Source organism: Camellia sinensis, chromosome 13 (assembly GCF_055761805.1).
Source record: "Camellia sinensis isolate YWXY chromosome 13, ASM5576180v1, whole genome shotgun sequence".
Taxonomy (NCBI): domain Eukaryota; kingdom Viridiplantae; phylum Streptophyta; class Magnoliopsida; order Ericales; family Theaceae; genus Camellia; species Camellia sinensis.
In genome coordinates, this window is record NC_138973.1 from 135,573,312 (window position 1) to 135,589,437 (window position 16,126).

The 16,126-nt window shown below is 37.0% G+C and overlaps 1 pseudogene across 1 annotated transcript; it reads left to right on the forward strand.

Annotated features, from left to right (window-relative positions):
* The first annotated feature begins 6,686 nt into the window (after positions 1 to 6,686).
* Positions 6,687 to 12,058, forward strand: LOC114265207 (U-box domain-containing protein 15-like; annotated as a pseudogene). The gene is made up of 3 exons (XR_014348456.1): positions 6,687 to 7,160; positions 10,162 to 10,590; positions 10,793 to 12,058. The product of XR_014348456.1 is annotated as a U-box domain-containing protein 15-like (transcript).
* The last annotated feature ends 4,068 nt before the right edge of the window (positions 12,059 to 16,126 follow it).

The following is a 16,126-nucleotide window of genomic DNA, read 5'->3' on the forward strand; positions in this document are numbered from 1 at the left end:
AAGTAGTGTCCCATATACCATAGACCCATCTAATTACACCGGTCCAAAAAACATCTCTAATCTCTCAAAAAGAGCATGTTTGATCCTCTCAATTCTTGCAATATATTCACACTCGATCTGCCTCTCATACAGAGCAATGTGAGTTGCCGGCAGTGAATATACAACAGTGGTGTAATACTAGATAATCTTCCCTTTGCCCTCATGCCATTTAGTTTAGGATTGACCGCTTTCCCAGTGATGTCCCTTAAGGCCGAATCATGTATGACCGCAAGCAACATACCAAAGTAGCAAAACATCAACCCCTTACCTTATGACATAGTCAAAAGTCACAAAAGGGTACAAAAATGAAAGTCATATCAATAACGAAACGCAAGACTTACACGGTGAGGAAACAGGGATCCATTCTCTCACCTCATTATTCAGTCGCCAAGCACATATAGTATGAATACATGTTACGGTGGAGTAACTCTTCCAAAAGAGTGACGTCATCCTCGATACACCGTACAGATATTAGTCTAGTCGCTTTTTAGCGCCTAACCCGAATTCTCTATTTGCTCGCCTTCTGGGCGCCAAATGAGATCTCGCATCTAGCTAATCATAACAGGCACAACATGAAAAGTGGGTACTAATATCCATGTTTGATCCTTAACACGACCTCATCTTGGTTGTAACCAAGGCGACATACAAAGTGGATTATTTAAGCCTCTCTTGGCTCTAAATAAAAATAAACCACTAGTCTCATCCTTGCTCGCTCCCAAGCGCCAAGGGCGATTGCTCGTGTGAGTGAGCCAATCTTGCCTGCTGACATCATCATTTGCTAATCATTATGACACAAGCCATAATAGTGTCAACATCCCATCATCTCAAAATAAGTGATCGATTTAAAAAAAAAATTGACCACAGCTTGCGCAATTCTAGATTCCAAACATAAGCCTTATCAGCACCTCTTGCGATAAGTATATACAATGGAATCCACCATGTGCGCCTCACATGAAGTGATTCAAGATCACAATTCTAGATTCCAAACATAAGCCTTATTAGTACCTCTTGCGATAAGTATATACAACGGGATCCACCATGTGCGCCTCACATAAAGTGATTTAAGATCACTACCTCTTGCGCAATGACCTCTCTAAAGATATTTTAGTGACCAATTTGCGTTCATTCTTGATCCGCCCAACTAGCGCATATGTGCCCAACTAGCGCATTGAATCTTACAAGGAGCAAATTAATATATTACTAGTAAAGCATTTTATCCACAATCTAATGAGCATGGTCAATGTCTAAACAACTCAGTCGACCATTTACCAAAGATAACACTTATCATGCCGAATACGCCCACATAGCGTACTTTAGGCTCCCACAACAAAGAAAAGATCAAGGAATATAGGTCATCTGTTTCTCCCAAAGACAATTCGAGGATTCACTCAATAGCTAAGGCTCTGGTTTTTATCGATAGGTAAGTCAATGGGTTTGCAATTTTACATCTAGAATCATTCTAGGATATTCCTTATGTAAGTCATCGAAGACAAAACAGGAATTCTCCCAAAACAATCCCTAAGGATTGTACATCCGAGCATATAAATTACATCACCCATGTCCATCATATCTAAAACAGAGGACTGCCCATCCTAGGTGGCGACAACCCTATAAATTCCTGGCTCATAATGACTAAGCAAGGAAAAACTTCTTTTGGACCATTGATCATGCCTCAATGGTCTTCATTGATCATCGTTGGCCTATCATGGCTTGACGAAATCTAAGAACCAGTATTTGGATAACTGTTTTAGGCTGTAAAAGATTTATTGGAACTAGCAACCTTTTGCGCTCCTAACTTTTCACTATAAAAGCAGAAGGTGAATCCCTACGGATCTACTTATCCAATTCTCTAACGAGAAAGTTGGGTCACAATGTCCACAAATCAATGTTTCGAACTTATGTCAATCATAGCCTAAGTCAAAATAACCTCACTCCCCAGGAGGAAGTCTTCTCATGGTCTACACTTTCCTCAATGGTGCGACTTTTCGGTATCTAGCGAGCCTTATGCCTCAACAACGACTATCCAAATTACGCATAACTTTAGAACAGTTTCGCGTCATAATATAAAGTCAACCAAATTATAGAAATGGTTAATCCTCAAAGACTTTGTCTTAAACTGCACAACATTAATCCACTTTCTAAAAACAGGGGACTAGAGCCTTTGGCATTATCCTAGGCTCTTTATCATCTTGCGGAGTAATCATGAATGTTTCCCTCTCAATCACCCAGTGATGACGTGGAAAATTTTCACATTCGCTACCACGCAACTAAGAATGTAGAGTATTCTTCTCTAATGGAGTAATCCATTAGTAGGCACATCGCTCCTATTGTCCCTAGGATATTGGAAATTTCTTTTCATTCTCAACTACGCTACGTAGAGCGCTATGCTTAGAATTCTCTATCTTATAGAGTTCCAAAAACTCTATTCACGTCACTAAGAAAAATTTATGTGACTTAGTTACACTCCCACAAAGCTGTTTACCTATATGCACATGACTCGGAGGGTTTACATGACAGCATACAATAATGCGCCTCGTGACCCTATGTGTTTACAAGACAACATACAATAATGCGCCATAGAACTCTAGGTCTTAACTTCGCAACCTTATGAGAAGTAAAAATAAAGATAAGCTGCTTAATGGTTACAGATCGCCCATAGATGGCTCTCCACTAACCCATTACATAAATGGAGTGTAAAAATTTGATATGGAGGGCATTTAGTTAGGGATATAGGCAACCAACTAAAGTGCAATTCCCAATTGGGAAACATTTTGCGCTATTATCCACCTAACATTAACTATACTTAATTCCTTATCTCTACTACACCATTGTGTCATTGAGTATTAGGAATAATCAATTTTCTAAGCATCCATTTCTCTTCACAGAGTCTTTTCTAAAATAACTCAAATAGATACTCGCCACCTTGGTCAAAACTAAAAGCACGAAAGCTGTTATCTAATTGATTTCAACTTCATATGTGCAATGTCAAAAATCATCTCAAAACTTTTGACTTATGGGAGATCAAATAGTCTTGACTTAGATGCGTATCGTAATCTATAAATGTGTCGAGATTCAGGCTTAGTTATCATACCCTTATACATATCTAGTCCCAAATATCATAGTGGACTAAATGCGCCAAAAAAAATGACCTTCTACGGCTTTCCTACTTACTTGTGCGCACCCATTGCGAACAAAGTTACACATTCACCTGAGAGCAGGATGTCATAAGCGAGTGGGCCCGAGAAGGCCTACTCAAACCATCGTGTCATCATCTCATTAATGTGATTAAGTATAATAAGCCACTGGTTCACGACCAATGTCATAAACTAATTCCAATCATCTAAATGTGTGAGTTCTCGAAGACAAGTCTTAAAGGTTTAGGCCCAACTAGGTAATGACTCACGACTAATTCATATTCACTAGATCATAAAAGGATGTCATGGAGATATCAAGTGCGCCTAAGTCGCAAATTTAACTAGTAAGTGCTAATCCCCTACACTTTCAAGTCAATTTTATTCTCCATACACTTTACTGCATCTAGTTGAAAGATGACGATACTCCTCTTGCCATATCTATATCTCGCTTCATAGTTACTTGCAATTAATTCTACTATCCACAAGAAGGAGAGAATAAGCTATCAACTATGACAGCTCCTAAAGTAACTTAAGCGTGAATTAGGCTAAAGAGTCTAATTCAACACAATGCTCTCACGAGCCATGCGTCAAATTCTTATAGTCATAACAACCTTGTCGGCCTTGACCTTTTCATTATTATGCTGCAACGTTTGCACTTAGTGGTAAACGTTATTCAAAAACGTCAGCCTAGCTAAGGAATCATACAAAGAAGCCCCTCCTCATGTCTCACACTCAAGTGTGGAAACAGTAAGTGTCCAGACTTAGACAAGTTGGCAATGCTACTAGATTTTACAACCACTAAGCGCTAATCTTTTCACTTAGTGTTAATAGATTTTGCAGCTTCTAAGCACTAATCTTTTCACATAGCGTTAATAGATTTTGCAGCTTCTAAGCGCTAATCTTTTCACTTAGTGTTAATAGATTTTGCAGCTTCTAAGCGCTAATCTTTTAACTTCACGTGATATTTCAACGCATACTATTATAGTGCATGAAATTTTGTTCCATCCACTCCCAATAATTGGGTAGAGAGCAAAACACTGCTCATACTGGCTACTCGTCTTACACTTAATGACTAATTTATTTAAGCTCGCATTTCTTGGATGACGTGACTCTTGAATGTTGCTTCATCCAATGATGTAACATTATTTACAAGTCAAATTACAAAGTCAATCCACGCAGCTCAATAGTCAAGATCATATACAAATCTATTGAGGGCTTACTAATTTCATAACTCCAAAACTCGCCAACCAAAACTACGTAGCGTGCCGCTAAACATAGCGCACACATTAGTTTTTATTATGCAGACAAGGCAACAAAACCACGGCGACTTTGAGTCATGTTTCCTTACTTTGGCTCAATTAAGGTTTGACCTAAAGTCTCCAAGACTTTTGCTCATCTAAAGAATGGGATTACATTGTTCACATTTGAACATCTTTACTAAGTCTAGGTCAACCAATTAACTTTCATAAGCTAAGTCAATTTAGAGAGAAATTCGCATTGGGATTAATTTGATTAGCATAATATAATTTTGTCACAAAAATCTAAATTAAATAGTGACAATATTACACAAGTCGCAAGATCGAAAATCTGCTATGCTCGTAATCATCTCTTGCGCCACAGGTGACAATTATCCAAAATTTAATTTAATTTATGCGCAAAATATTGGTTTTCGGGAGTTAATTTACAAAGATTTCTCTCAACCGAATAACCTCCCACTGACTATGGCATGTCTAAAAGTATGATAAAAAATTCTAATTCTATACAATAGTATCATAATGTAGATTCACAACCAACTCATGCTATGTCACAATTAATAATGAAATTTAAACAAACAACAATTAATCATGCTATTCTAATTACAACATATTAGAAACTCTAGGCAAAAAATAACAATATGCTGTATTTAATATTCAAATTATGCCATAACATAAACTATATCACTTCTGAAATTTTCTGAAATTTTAAATAACTAATAAACACACATAAAATTTAGAAATAAATATTCCAGAATCTGGTAAAATGTTATAACTATACCAGTAAATAGTAAACTACAACAGTAGTCTAAAATAAAAAATTTAGCCCCAGAAACTTAATCATGCAACACCAGATGCATTTTAAACCAGAAATAATGAATTATTATTTCAGGAAAAATATTTTTTATTTTTATAAAATTTTCAAAATTTTACAGAAGCTAAAAAATTTAATTCTGAGTCTAACGGTACCAACCACGCTTAAAACAAAGCTATAACAAATTAATTATGACCATTTAACGCGATTCAGAATTTAAAATAGAACAAGCAGGGCCTTATGCATCAGCAGCCAAGCCAGCCAAGTCGGCGAAGGAAAACAACGCGGCTCAACGCGCGGCTCAGCACACGGCTCAGCGCACGGTTCGCGTGCGTGGCGCGAACGACGCGCGCGTGGACGGCACCGCTGATGCGCGCGTGATGGCGCGTGAAAGCATGTCAGAAGCGCGTCTGGCGCGTGGAAGCGGCTCACGGTGTCAGGTGGCGCGTGCGGACCACGCGCCGCCTTCCAGGGTGTTTTCTGGTCCAATTTCGATACTGCCAGACTCCATTTTCCAAAATAAAATCATTTATGGTATTAAAAATGACATTAATGAACATAAAAATAGGGTTTTTTATGCTCTTAATCTAATGAGAGTTGATATTTTCCTCCTTTATAAACATTCATGTATATAATGTGTACATATATATATATATATATAAATAAAATATACACATGATTAGAGAAAACACGAAAATATCCATTCATGCTCTGATACCAATGTAAATCTAAGGTAAACGCAACGGATGAAAAATTATGGTCATACCTTTTTCTGCAGAGTCTGAATTGAAGGATCTCGTGGGTAAATCACGTGCTTCCTGAATCTGATCAATTAACCCAACAATAGAGTGATATTACAGAATGAATATCACCAACACAAGTCACAGTGCAAAATGGCTCTTGATCATTGTATTTTGGGAGAGAGTCAGTATATAGGAAAAACATAAAACATACGCTGTTTTTCTCTTAATCACCCATATCCCATATCATATCAGATATATATGATAATATCTCATCTATCCATATCAGTTGATATGATAGACATGGATATCCTGAGTGGTTATCCAAATAAGTTTTGAATTCAAATTCAAACTTATATGGATAAGGTTCAAAAGGTTCAGGTTCAAAAAATTCAAAGGTCATGCCACATGGCCGCCCAATTTCTAACATGTATGATTTGTTTGTGTAATTTGAAGAAGGCCTTCCTTTGTGCGAAGAAATTGTTGAAAATTTGCAATGAGGGCAACAAAATCTATCTGGTACGATCGATTTCTATGCATCTAAGGCTGTGTTTCGATGTTCGAATTTTTTAGGGAAAATAGCACTCCGTTTGTTTTGACATAAAGTATTTTCTTATTGAATTTTTTTTCCAGAATTTTTCTTTTATGTGCTAGTGGTGGTGGAGGCGGTGGTGGCGATAGTGGTGGTGGTTATGATGAGGTGGTGGTGGTGGTGAGAGTGTAGTTTGAAAATGCTTCTACATTTCAGAAGTGAAAACATTTTTTTGTCCAAATAAGTAACATTTGCCATTGATTTTCGTTTTCTAGCTTGCCAAATGCTAAAAAATGGATTTTTTTTTTATTACAAAAACCGTTTTTCGCCCAAAAAAACTAAGGGTAAATGGGAAAAGTGAAGAAGTAGAAGCTTTTTTATTTTATTTTATTTTTGTGTTCCCATTTCTTTTCCATCCACAAGTTCAAGATCAAAAACAGCATAAACAAATTAGAAATTCTTGATTTTTGATCTCACATACCTGTTTCTTTTCTAATTCAGGCATTAGGGAGCGAGGATTTCATGATCAGATTTCACTCCGTTTATGAAAAATTGAATCAAGCTTTGGAGGGTATGCCATATACAAAAATTGGCATTTCAAAGGAAGTGAAAGAACAAGTATGCATTCACCCAAAAAAGAAAGTACAAGTATGCTTTCCTCTCACATTATTATTAGCTTAATATGAATTGATAATGATGTTATTATCTTGGTTTTGTTTCTTCTTTTTATTGTATGCTCTACCCTTTTTTTTTGGGAATGTGCTAAACTGGTGTTAAGCAAAATTGAAGCTAACATATCCCAACCCTATCGTACCTATTTATCACCCAACCCAAGACCTAGAGGCTCGTGAATTTAAAATAACGAACTAGAATTTATTATTGATCAAGTTCATTGTCGAACATATAATTTTTACAATAAGTATGTGATTGCGTGTTTCAAGAATTCCATCGTCTGAAAACGAAGATAGTGCTTCGAGAAATATATGAGCAGAGAAGTTTGAAGTTGGTTAACAAAAAAAACTATGCAAAGTTTGTATAAAGATTATGTGGCTTTGTCCAAAAATAGAATAACCAACTGTTATGCAAATGTTAAACAAAGATTATGGGCTTTATCTCAAAATAGAATAACCAACTGTTATTTTTCTGTTTAGTGGTCAGATGCTAATAGGTTGACATGTAGAAAATTGGCTAATACTTCTGCAATTTAATTATCAGGACCCAAACGCACCCCTATAAGTTTAGTGCCATGACCGGCCAGTAATCATAGATTACCTACGGCCTCCATACAAATGGACTCTTGAATATAAGATACGGAGCTTAGCAGAAGTCTAAAATGACATAACAAATTTTCCATTGAGTTGTGCATACATGAAAAGGACTTTATATCATAAGAAAAAAAGAAATTCACTCTTTGTATACTATATACATGCACCACATTAGTTCAACATCCACATCTTATAGTTATACAAAGACCCCAAAAATATACATACAAAAACATTTATCTAGCAAAAGGTGTTCAACTAGCATGGCTCCAACCGAGCCTAGTTACTTCTCTTGGAAGCTTCTCAAAAGGATGACCCGAATAGACTCGAGGCTTTCTTAATTTTGATGTTCAGCTTGCCCACCTACATAGATATATAAATAAATAGTGAGCTAAAGCCCAAACAGAATAAAGAGATTATAAGAATGAAACTCAATAATATTGCCAAACCAACTTTCATTTCTATTCTCAAAATTCATAAACTTTATCATCAAGATCTTTCAATATCATTTTATGTGGTACATCCATGAAGTAACAGCATTCCAATGATAATGGACCATAACGGTCTAACACTAGAGATCTCTGTGTGTCAATCAATCAAAAAGCCATGGTATTGTTTCCCCAGGCAAGGGCCTAGCCATGGTATTGTCTCCCCTAGGCAAGGGTCTAGCCATGATATTGTCTCTCCCAGGCAAGGGCCTATATTCAATGGATGCCACAAAACCATTTCAAAACAGAACTTCATTCATTATAAGAAAATAACGTTTCAATAGACCATGTTATCAATTATCATAACGTTTCAATAATTCATTCAATCAATCACATATCCATTTTGATAGCAATAACATTTTCGAAAGTAAAGATAACTTGAACATATCTTTATAAAGTTATTAATCACAGTGGTTTGAGTTATCACTAAGCCTCGGACGTCCACTTAAGCAAAACACATAACAAAAGCACAATTGAAGCACCAATTCATTTTAATTCAACTCTCTTTATGTGTTTCTAGCTTATTTAATAACTATGTGAGTCCAAATGGTGCCTAAGAACACTTGGAGTGGCATGAGGATGCAAATATGCACTTAAAAGAGTTAGTCAAAATTTGCTGAAAACAGGGTCTCCGCTTGTGCGCAACTTCCTTCGCTCAAGCGGGGCTCAAAAACAAAGGTGGTCACTCGAGCATAGCTTTCGTCGCTTGAGCGGTCTGCAAACTTGGCAAAAGTACTGGTTGCATGCAATTCTCACTCGACGGTCCCTCGAGCGGAAGACTAAGTAAAAAGGGTCCTTGCTCGAGTGCCACATTGGTCGTTTGAGCGATCTGTAAAATTTTGTAAAACTTCTGGGAGCTCGATTTTTATGCTCAAGCGACATTTTCTTCGCTCGAGCAGACATGACGAATTCTAGAATTTCCAGAACTATGTTTGAAGTTCAAACTTGATATTCAAAAGTCCAAAACTTGTGTTTTTAGTACAAAAACTTGGAAAAACATTGTATAACATGGAAACACTTCCAATTTGAAACCATTTATTCAAAATCATGCTCCAATTGTCCAAATTCAAGCTTATACTATCAAGTTAAAACCATGCATGCTACGGATTGAGTCCTCTTCATGTTAAAACACCACAAAGTGATATAAAATGCATGAATCCATGGATGATCTTCAAGTTCATGCCTCCTAAGCTTCATGCATGTATGAATTTCAAGAAATCTTAACTCAAAAATGAAAGATCAAGCATGCATGTGTATAATTCAACTCAAATTTATCATATTTATGGTAATTCATGCTCAACCTACTCAAATTCAAACAAATGATCTTATAACACCATGCTCTTAGTTTATACATGACTCAATTCCAAGAATTTAGGATGAATCTCGTACCTAGAATTAAATTCAAGTGCAATCCTAGCTCAAATCTTCAAGTCTTCCACAAATTCTTTAACGTGTTGAGTTCTTCCTCTCCCTTCCTCAAAATCTCAGCCAAATCATGTATATGTGAGGTCATAAGCTTAAGGGACCTATTTATATGGTATGATTAGCTTAGCCTAATCAAGTATGATTAAGGTCAAGTAATTTAGGCTCAATTCTAATTAATTCAATCAGTTTATTCTAATTTTTTTGATCCAAATCAATTTTCAATTAAAGTTGTCATAAAATTCTAAATATTTTAATTAGTCTATTCTGCTAATCAATTTCAGTTTCTGAAGCTGTATAAGCTCTCAATTTCTGTCTCTAAGTTGTCAATTTGAACAGATATTCAATGTAACAACAAATAATTACAGAATTAAACATGTAATCACACAATTAAACACACAATCATGCAATTAAACTTATTAGAATAATATAATAGTATTCATTTGGCTGGAAATATAATTTGAACTCATTTTCCAGGTTGAGCTAATGCGTATGCAACTTAGGAGAGCAAAGAGGCGAACCGAAACTCAAGATATGGAAGTTGCAATGGATATGATGGTATTGTTATCGACAAAGGATGAAAGGAATGCAGACAGCGCCAGCATAGAAAGGCTTGCAAACAAGCTCGCTTTACATACCATTGAGGACCTAAGGGTGGAAACAATAGCTGTAAGGAAGCTTGTTAAAGAAAGAGCACAAAATACAGAAGCTAACCAGCAAATCATCAATCTTTTGAGCAAATGCAAACAAATTGCAGGAGTTGAAGACACCAGTGTTCATGATGATCTTGCCGTGCCTAAAGCACTTGCAAAGTGCCCGTCTCTGGCAGTGGCAATCCCTAATGAATTTATGTGTCCTGTTACACTAGAAATAATGACAGACCCCGTTATTGTTGCAACTGGACAGGTAAACCCATATGTGGCAATAAAAATCTTTTAGAGCTAAATGTCCTAGAAAAGGCAAAGACTTCTTCACCTCATGTTTTCTTTTTCAGCAGATTCTTCTGATCTATCTCCCATATTTTATTGAGCACTAAGTAGGATGTTAGTTTTCTTAATTTTACACAAATTCTAAAATAACTTCTGGTTTTAATTGTCATCCATTGCAGACATATGAAATAGAGAGCATACAGAAGTGGTTGGATTCTGATCATCGAACCTGCCCTAAAACCAGGCAACTTTTGGCTCACTTGTCACTAGCACCAAACTTTGCTCTCCGGAATTTAATTTTGCAGTGGTGTGAGAAGAACAAATTTCCTCTTCCAAAAAAAGACATCCTGCAAACTTGGAGAGTTCCTTTATGGAACCCAATGATGAGATCTCATCCATGGTTCAAAACTTATCCTCCAATAAGTTAGAAGAGCAGAGAAAGGATGTGAGGAAGATCCGTATGGTCTCCAAAGAGAGTCCAGAGAGAAGAATTTTAATAGCCAACGGCGCCATTAGTTCAACTCCTTTCCTACCCAGAGTCTAAAATTCAAGAACATGCCGTGATAGCTCTATTAAATTTGTCAATTGATGAATCAAACAAGAAACTCATATCTAGAGAAGAACCCATTCCATCCATTGTTGAGATCTTGAAGAACGGAACTATAGGGGCCAAAGAGAATCCAGCTGCAGCTTTATTCAGCTTATTGATGCTTGATGAGAACAAAGCGATTATTGGGTTATCAAATGGTATCCCACCATTGGTTGAGTTGTTACAGAATGGGACAATTAGAGGTAAAAAAGACGCTGTCACTGCTTTATTTAACTTATCACTAAGCCAAGCAAATAAGGCTAGGGCTGTTGAGGCTGGGATCGTTGCACCTTTACTTCAATTACTTAAGGACAACAATTTGGACATGGTTAATGAGTCCCTCTCGTTGTTGCTACTTCTTGCATCGCACATAGATGGGAGGAGAGATATTGGACAGCTCTCGGTTATTGAAACGCTTGTTGATTTCATCAAAGATGGGACCCCCAAGAATAAGGAATGTTCAGCGGCGCTGCTTCTTGAGTTGAGTTCAAGGAATACGAATCTCATGTTGGCTGCTCTTCAGTATGGTGTGTATGCAGACGTGGTTGACCTTTTGAAGAATGGGACTAATAGAGGTCAAAGAAAAGCGAATTCAATTTTGCAGCTCATGAGTAAATCTGAACAAATCCCTTAAGGGTTGATGACGGCAATCTGATTGGTAATCTACCTCGCATTTGCTGGAATGATAAAAATTGTTGGTAATTGATTGTGTAATTTACTACTTAGTCGCAGTTGCTCTTTGTGAATCCTGTCCAAATATATTGTTTTTTTTTCCCTTCCCCTTGTCATCTTCTTTTGGACGAAATTTTTATATGTATTAGCATCTTCTTTAATGTGCAGCAAAAATTCTACATAACTGTTGCGATGCATTCATGCTGCTTTTGCTTTCTAAAATATGTGAGATCAAGTTTACAAAGCACTATGTATGAGTTTGAAGCATTACAAACATTGATCATAAACCATTCGCATTTTTAATATGTTCTGAGTATTATATCTGATTGGACATTGATGAAAACTCGTCCATATTGAAGATTTTTTCAGGCAGTTAGGAGTGTTTATGTTGATATGAAAAAGTATATTGTTGTCCATAAAAAACCTGATAAAAACCATTAGATCTAGTTTTTTTGTCATCATTTACACAGTATGACTTCTATCATGCTGGTTTTTTGATAATCTTTGCCTCACTAAATGGCTTGTAAAAGGGTTTAAGACCTGGTTTTCTTATGTCAATAAAAAAGAAAAATACATCTCCAGATTGTCGTGCCATGAAATGAAATGAATTATGTTCTTCAAGCCTCAAGAGTCTATGTTCGTAAGAATTCGAAGTAATCAATCCTTACTCGCAAAGCCTCAGTTCTCCATATCTTCAAATTGGAATCAGACCAGTAACTTTGACAGGATCAAGGTAGTGATGTTTGCAAACACAATGTGTTCGCCATTGTAAATCTATACTTTTGGATGGTTGGGTTAAATTTGAAAATTGTTTAACAGTTAGTTATTGGAGTTTAAACAGTAAACATTTTTATGATCATTCTTATAAAACAAAAAACTGTGACAAAGTGTAACAACCCTCGTCACTGTTTACCGGATAAGCACTGATTACCGTTAAACTGAAACTGATTATGACTAATAAGTGAATTGAATAAACTACTGAACTGACTGACTGAAATCTGAAACTGATTGATTGACTGTGTCTGTTTAAATGCATTGTCTATCTGTTGATTGTTAATTGATCTGTTCGTGTTTTTATGGTTAAATTGCGAATTGAAGGCCTTATCGGCGGCTAAATCTGGAATTGATTGATGTTCTGTGTTAGTCATAATTTATAGGATTTTATGGAATAATTATCTGAAAATCGATTTGGTATGATTAAATTAGGTTAATTATTGATAAATTGCACAACTTAGCCTTATTTACATTGGTGCCACCTAGTGGCCCACTACTTGGACTATTGTTGAGCCTTATTACACTCTATACAAAACATTTCATTAGCCATTGAGTTGCACTTAACCGAGAGAGAGGGAGAGGAAGGAGAAAGCTTAGCTTCATCTTGAGTTTTGCTTGGTAATTGAAGTAAATTGAAGAGTTCTTTGCAAAATTGAGCTTGTACATCTTGAACTACAAGACCTAAGGTAGATTCATTGCCTCTTGTGTATGTTTTGAATTGATTCTTGCATGGTTTTGAGCAAGTTGAAGTCTAGAGCCAAGCTATGGCTCTTAATTGTTGAATTATAGCTTAATTCATGCATGCATGCCTATACTATTGAATTTTGAGTTGATTCCATGGAGAATTGTCACATGCATGCTCATGGTTATGTCAAGTCCATATTTCCATCTTGTTTTTGCAAGAGTTAGCTCATTTGAGCATTGTATTTAAAGCTTTGAAATGATTTAAATTCATGCATGTTTGCATGTTCTTCATATTCATGAAAATTGGTTTGAAATTGAGTTGTTTGAAACACCCTTGGGCTTTGATTTTACAAATTGAGCTTTGAATCATGTTAAAGTATGAGTTTTGATGTGTTTTCTGGAAAATTGGCCCAAGAGGATCGAAATTTATATTTTAAAACTTGGTTTTGAGCTTGAGGTTCAAATCTGGAATTTCCAGAATTTGGACTCACGCTCGAGCGGGGTGACTGGCGCTCGAGCGTGGAAATCGTGCTCCCAGCTTTTTGTTCTGTTTTGCAGTCCGCTCGAGCGGAAGAATTGACGCTCGAGTGGGACATTGTGTCTCATGCTCGAGTGGGTGTTGAGCGCCCAATCGACCGTGATTTTCACCTATCCAGCACTTTTGACTGTTTTGCAGAACGCTCGAGCGGGTAATTCTACGCTTAAGCGAAAACCTTTGTCGGCATGTCCGCTCGAGCGGAGTAACATACGCTCGAGCGTGACCCATGTTTTCTGAAAATTCTGAAAATGCTTTTAAAGTGCATCTTTGCATCCTCATCTCATTCTAGGCATTCTTAGGCCTAGTTTAAGACATCTTAATGAGGATATAGATGTAGAACCACACCGAGGCAAATTAGGGATTAAGTTGTTATCTTTCCCAACTGTGTAGCTTAGTGTGTGTTCAATCTGTAACTGTGTAGGGTTGGCGACTGGGGACGCGCTCTAGTTTTACTGTAGCCCAGAACTCTGTGAGTAACAACTGTGTAAAGATATGTTCAAAATGATTATTTTCTGAACAATTGAACTGTACTGCTTTCTGAACTGTTACTGTTAATTGAATGAATGTATGTCCTATATTCTGAACTGTATTGTGGCATCCTTAGCAACTACTGTTTACTGTTACTGTTACAGAGATCTCTGTTGGTTCCCTTGTTGGGACCACTACTGTTACTGATTGATGGGCATCATCTACTGTTCGGTCTTTTAAGACCTACTGTTTACTGTACTGTTATGCTAATGGATGTACCACATATGACTGTACTGACTGAACAACTGAAATACTGATTTAATGAACTGTTTTCATCACTGTAAGGATATTCATTCATAACCCCTTTACGCATTGTGTTATTCACTGGGCTTTAGCTCTGTTGGCTACATATTTTGTGCTAGCCAGTGACAATTCGACGCGTGGCAAAGTAAGGGTAATATGGGAAGACCAGTCAGGTCTTCGATCCTGATTATACACGTGGCAGTTAATATTGGTTGTTATAAGATCTGAGTAGCAGCGGATCAACAAAGAGATGTACGGTGACGTGGCTTCAACGGTTGCTCACATTCAAATTCAAATATAGGAGGGAAGCCTAACTGCAAGTGAAGGCGTAGTGGAACTACTTATAAGGTAGCATGATCAGTGATCACGGAGGAGTAGTTCGACGGTTTGAAGTGCAGTTCGATGGTTATCTTTGGAGAGTATAAATAGCAGGAAGGACTTCAGAGAAGGGGACGAAAAAAATCAAAAAAAAATCAGTCTTACTTTACATATTCCAGTTTTATTCCCTGTTCTTTACATTTCTGTACTTTAAGTTCTTGCACTGCACTTCATTTGTAGGAGTAGTTTTCGAGTATATTGCCATTGTAAATCTCTACGAAGCTGAGATCATTGTAAGTTTTTCATACTAATGAAATGCTTCAATTTATTTAACTGTTCTTATGCTCAAATTCTCTAAAGTCAAGCTACCAGTAAGCTACCAGTAAAAGTCCTCTTTATTGAGGCTAAAAGAACTATAACACAATCGTTTGAATAATTGGTTGGCAATTACAATTCTGTAAGGACTGATTGATCCTTGCTGGCACGCTCATAATTACAAAAATAACCTTCAAAAGCCAACATATATTTTTGGCACGCCCGGTGGGACCCTTTAAAAAATGGCTAGACGTAGGAGACAAGGAGAAAATGAACGTTTGAAAGAAGGCGTGGAAGGAGAGGTGGAGATATCCAATCCAGAGTATAATGTGATAACACATCCTATGGAGACTCCTATCTTATCGGAACCCATGGTCGAACAGACCAATACTTCAGAGCAAATACCATTTGTTCGTAATAGTGGACGAGACCAAGGAATTGGACCATCCATTGTCCCATCTACTCAGCCAGTCAATCCGTGGGGCGGCTTAGTAGATGCTATGGGACAGCAATTAATAAACACAATGGAAAGGTGGGCAGTATCCTTTTTGGATCGAATGAATAACCACCAACCAACAAATGTAAGACACATGGAGGAAGTAAATGTCCCTCAGCAAAGATTGGCTAGAGATAAACAGCCTATGCAAGCTAATGGACATTGTAATGGTCAAACCAGTAATCAGATTCATGAAAGATTACCACCTCAGTCTTGGTACGAACCCATTTCGAGGCCTGTAGCAGGCCAGAATGCCTTAATGTTCAACAGTGAAGCCATGCAAATTGGTGGATCTGGCCCAGTACAAGAAAATGGCATAAGAATGGTTCCAAATCCCACATTCGAAGCCATACCTG